Below are 5,091 nucleotides of genomic sequence, written 5' to 3' on the forward strand. Positions count from 1 at the left end.
TTCCCCTTTTTTTTTTTTTTTTTTTATTGAAGGATAATTGCTTTACAGTATTTTGTTGGTTTCTGCCAAATATCGACATGAATCAGCCATAGGTATATGTATGTCCCCTCCCAAGTTTTGTGCCTCTTAATCTCCCTTGTCTGTTTGACTCATTCCTCCACCCAGTTCCTGTGTGGCAACCACTGGTTTGTTCTGTGAGTCTGGTTCTGTTTTGTTATGTTTGTTCATTCATTTTGGTGTTTAGATTCCACATGTAAGTGAGATCATACAGTTTTTGTCTTTCACTCTCTGACTTATTTTACTTAGTGTGATATCCATCTTGTCGAAGATGGCAAGATCTCATTCTTATGACTGAGTAATACTCTTTTGTATGAGTAATCTTGAATTGTGTATGTCCTGTCTTTATCATCTGTTGATGGGCACTTAAATTGCTTCCACATCTTGACTATTGTAAATAATGCTAAAATGAATGCAGGGGTGCATGCATTTTTTTGAATTAGCATTTTTGTTGACTTTAGAAAAAATCTGCAGAAGTGGAATTCTGGATCTATGGTAGTGCTATTTTTAATTTTTTGAGGAACTTCCATGCTGTTTTCCGTAGTGGCTGCATCAGTTTACAGTCCTACCAATGCTGTGTAAGGGTTCCCTTTTCTCCACATCCTTGCCAGTGCTTGTTGTTATTCATTGTCAAAAATAAGGATAGCCATTCTGACAGGTCTCAAATGGTATCTTATTATGGTTTCAATTTGCATTTCCCTGGTGATTTTTGATGTTGAGCATCTTTTCATGTGTTGTTTGGCTGTCTGTGTGTCTTCGTTGGGAAAATGTCTATTCTGGTCCTCTTCCCATTTTTCAGTTGGGTTGTTTGGGGGTTTTTTATTTTGAGTCGTATGAATTCTTTAAATATTGGATTGGCCAAAAAGTTCATTCTGGTTTTTCCATAAGATGTTAGTGAACTTTTTTGTTGTTGTTCAGTCACTCAGTTGTGTCCTCCTCTCTTCGACCTCATGGACTGCAGCACATCAGGTTTCCTTGTCCTTCACTATCTCCCAGAATTTGCTCAAACTCATGTCCATTGAATTGATGATGCCATCCAGTCGTCTCATCCTCTGTCACCCTCTTCTCTTTCTGCCCCAGTCTTTCCCAGCATCCGAGTCTTTTCCAGTGAGTTGACTCTTCACGTCAGGTGGCCCAAGTATTGGAGCTTCAGCTTTGGCCAACCCCATATCTGGGGTGTTAACCCCTTATCAGACATACTGTTTGCAAACTTCTCCCACTCAATAGGTGGCTTTTAATTATGTTGACAGTTTCATTTGTTTTGCACAAGCTTTTTCTTTAATTTGCTGCAGTCCCATTTGTTTACTTCTGCTTTGTTTTCCTTGCCTAAGGAGACATATCCCCCAAAATACTGCTAAGACCAGTGTCAAGGAATGTACTGCCTATGTTTTCTTCTAGGAGCTTTATGATTCAGGTCTTACGTTTAAGTATTTAATACACTTTTGAGTTTATTTTTGTATATGGTGTGAGAAAGTTCAGTTTTGTTTCTTTTGCATATAAGCTGCCCAGTTTTCCCAACATCATTTATGGAAGAGGCTGTCTTTTTATCACTGAATATTTCTGCTGCTTTTAACATAGATGAATTGATCATGTAACTGTGGTCTCATTTCTGGGCTCTCTGTTCTGCCATTAGTCTGTGAGACTGTTTTTACATACTGTTGGGATTACTGTAGTTTGTAGTATAGAGAAAGAAATGGCAGCCCACTCCAGTATTCTTGCCTGAGGAAGCCCATGGACAGAGGAGCCTGACGGGCTCCAGTCCATGGGGTCGCAAAGAGTCAGACGCAACTAAGCATAGCATAGCATGCCTTCTGCATCATACATGTAAGACTCCATTTATCGCTGAGTGGCTAAACAGCAGCACAGCAGCTTGTAGTGTAGTTTAACATTAGGGAATATGTCACCTCTGACTCTGTTCTTCTTTCTCAGAATTGTTTTGGCTATTCAGGGTCATTTTTATATATTTTCCTGCAGAAAACATGAGTTTAATAGGTGAGAAATCATTTATTTTGCATAAATGGCATAAAACTATACCTATCATTCTTACCTGCTTTTAAAAAAGTTAAGTTTATCTTAGTGGTATTTCCATGTTATTACATACATATATTTAACTTAATCCTTTTCACTGCCCCAGAATATTTCGTAAGTTTATACTATTTTTGTTTCATATTACCCATTTCCCCTCCTGTTCAAATCATGGTTCTTAGCAAGTTTTTTTTTTTTTCTCTTTTTTTAAATTTAATTTTATTTTTTAACTTTACAATATTGTATTGGTTTTGCCATGTATCAGCATGAATCCAGCACAGGTATACACGTGTTCCCCATCCTGAACCCTCCTTCCTCCTCCCTCCCCACACCATCCCTCTGGGTCTTCCCAGTGCACCAGCCCCAAGCATCCAGTATCGTGCATCGAACCTGGACTGGCACCTGGACTGGCGACTCGACTCGTTTCCCAAATCATCCCACCCTCTCCCTCTCCCACAGAGTCCAAAAGACTGTTCTATACATCAGTGTAATGTTTTAGTTTTCATGTTTCCTTTGGAACCAAACATTTTTATAGGGGTCTGTGAGCTATTTGTATTTTTTTCTCCTGATATGTTTCTAGAGTTCAGTGGATGTGTGTTTGTTTTTTTTTAACATTTGGTTCTTTAATTGCTATTATATTCTTGTGAGTAATGCGTTAGACATCTACAGAGCTGTAGATTTGCAGCTGTTGCTCTCATCTACTTAGCTAATCCAAGCAAGTCAGCTGAAAAACTGTTAGAACTAGTAAGAGAGTTCGGTTAAGATGCTAGAATACAAGATCAACTTACTGAGTTTAAAAGGTTTTCTTTAAAACACCAGCAATAGCCTTTCAGAAAGTATAGTATAAAACAGATCTCATTCATAATGGGAACTGTAAAGTGCTAAAAGTAGACCTAACAAGAAATGTGTGATCACAAAATGGGGACTTGCCCAACTCTTTAGCAAAAGCATATTTATCACACTATTGTAATTAAAACAGTGGGAATATTGGTCAGGTATAAACAAGATTGATGGAACAGAATACAATCTAGAAATCCGTGTAATATAGTGTATGATACAGCGTATGATAGTAATATGGTAGTAATATAGTGTATGTAGTAATATAGTGCATGACAAAGGTAACATTTCAAATAAGGGATGGGCTGTTAAAAGATCTTTTTGGTGTTCAGTGACACTAGGCTGAAAACTGGCTTCAGTACAGGCCTTAGGCTCACCAGAATTTCTGTTTTTTACCAAAACATTTAAAAAAAAAATGCTAAGAGTAATTTTATATATGACTCTCTAAAACACAATGACATCAAGCCTTTGTTCATGTCTTCCACTGTTCATGTCTTCCACTGTTTAATCACTTCCTTTTACCTACCTAATTCCTATTTTGAAACTTGCTCAGTTACAGAGTAAATGTTCATACTGAGCTTTTGTAACCCCAAACTTAGATTTATATAGGTTATCTGTGGGTTAAGTCCAAACTTAATCATTTCAATTATTTTAACTTCTTAGGTATCAGAGTCTACTCTTGTTGATGTTGATTTACTCTTTGTTAGTCATGGGGAGCTCCCTTTCCCACTCAGCCATTAACCCTTGTATAAATTATGGAATTTATTTACTATATTAAGAAGTCCGTAGAAAAACTGTTGCTACCCAGAAGGCTTCTAAGGTGTGACTTTTCATGGTTGCTTAGCTACTGCTAGTTAAATAAACATCCTAAAGCTTTTCCTCTGGAGATTTTTTAAAGAAAAGTTAGCACTTGAAATTCTACCTTTTCTAGCATTTTTTCCTTTTGTGTGTGTGTGTGTTTGTTTTTTAGGATGAGTACAAAGCAGTATGAACAGAAGAAAGTAATAATGACTGAAAAATTCTTTAAATTGATTACTATTATTACCATAAAATGAACAGAAGAAACTAATAATGACTGAAAACTTCTTTAAATAGCTTACTGTTATTACCGTAATGACATAGTACTGGAGAAGGCAATGGCACCCCACTCCAGTACTCTTGCCTGGAAAATCCCATGGACGGAGGAGCCTGGTAGGCTGCAGTCCATGGGGACAAGAGTCAGACATGACTGAGCGACTTCACTTTCCCTTTTCACTTTCATGCATTGGAGAAGGAAATGGCAACCCACTCCAGTGTTCTTGCCTGGAGGATCCCAGGGACGGGGGAGCCTGGTGGGCTACCATCTTTGGGGTCGCACAGAGTCGGACACGACTGAAGTGACTTAGCAGTAGCAGACATAGTACTGGTTTTAAATTTTAAATAACTTATCTAAGGATTTATATCGGCACCTCTCAGCAGAAGTCGAAAAGAAGTTTTAATAGGAGCCGAAATTTATTACCATGGCTTTATGGAATAATGGAAGGGAATGTGGGCTCTAAAGCAAACTTATCTAGGTTTAAATTCTCATGTTGCCACTTAAGCTGTGGAAGCCTTGAGCAAGTAGAGCAGCCTCTTAGTGTTTGCTAGTCTCTACAATGGTAATGACAGTTTCCCTGTGGAAGTATTGTTTTAAAATAAGATAACGTATGCAAGGCATTTAGTGCAGTGTTTATACTCATTAGACCCTCAACTTGGTAATAATGTTATATTGCCTGCTTTAGACATAGCCCTTTAAATATCTCCCTCCATTCTTGGAGAGGGTTCTAGACTAACATTTAATTTTTACTCCTACTTTGTCACTACCTGGAACGAATCATTCAGCCTCGCTGTACATCAGTGGTATCATTTTTTAAGGTGAGGGATTACATAGGTTTAGGGCTTCCCTGGTGGCTCAGATGATAAAGAATCTGCTTGCAATGCAGGAGCCCCAGGTTTGATCCCTGGATTGGGAAGATACCCTGGAGAAGGGAATGGCTATCCACTCCAGTATTCTTGCTGGGAGAATTCCATGGACAGAGTAGCCTGGAAGGCTACAGTCCATGGGGTTGCTAAGAGTCAGACACAACTGAACAACTAACACTTTAACTTGACATAGGTTTATTGGTCAGAAATTTCTTAGAGAACAGGGTAATT

General features: G+C 38.3%; 1 protein-coding gene across 2 annotated transcripts in view; it reads left to right on the top strand.

Moving 5' to 3' along the window:
* The window catches only part of TCEB1 (transcription elongation factor B (SIII), polypeptide 1 (15kDa, elongin C)), a 23,841-nt gene that overhangs the window by 5,377 nt on the left and 13,373 nt on the right, over positions 1-5,091 (top strand). The gene's annotated exons all lie outside the window — the stretch shown is intronic.

Source organism: Bison bison, unplaced genomic scaffold (assembly GCF_000754665.1).
Source record: "Bison bison bison isolate TAMUID 2011002044 unplaced genomic scaffold, Bison_UMD1.0 scf7180017864241, whole genome shotgun sequence".
Lineage (NCBI taxonomy): Eukaryota > Metazoa > Chordata > Mammalia > Artiodactyla > Bovidae > Bison > Bison bison.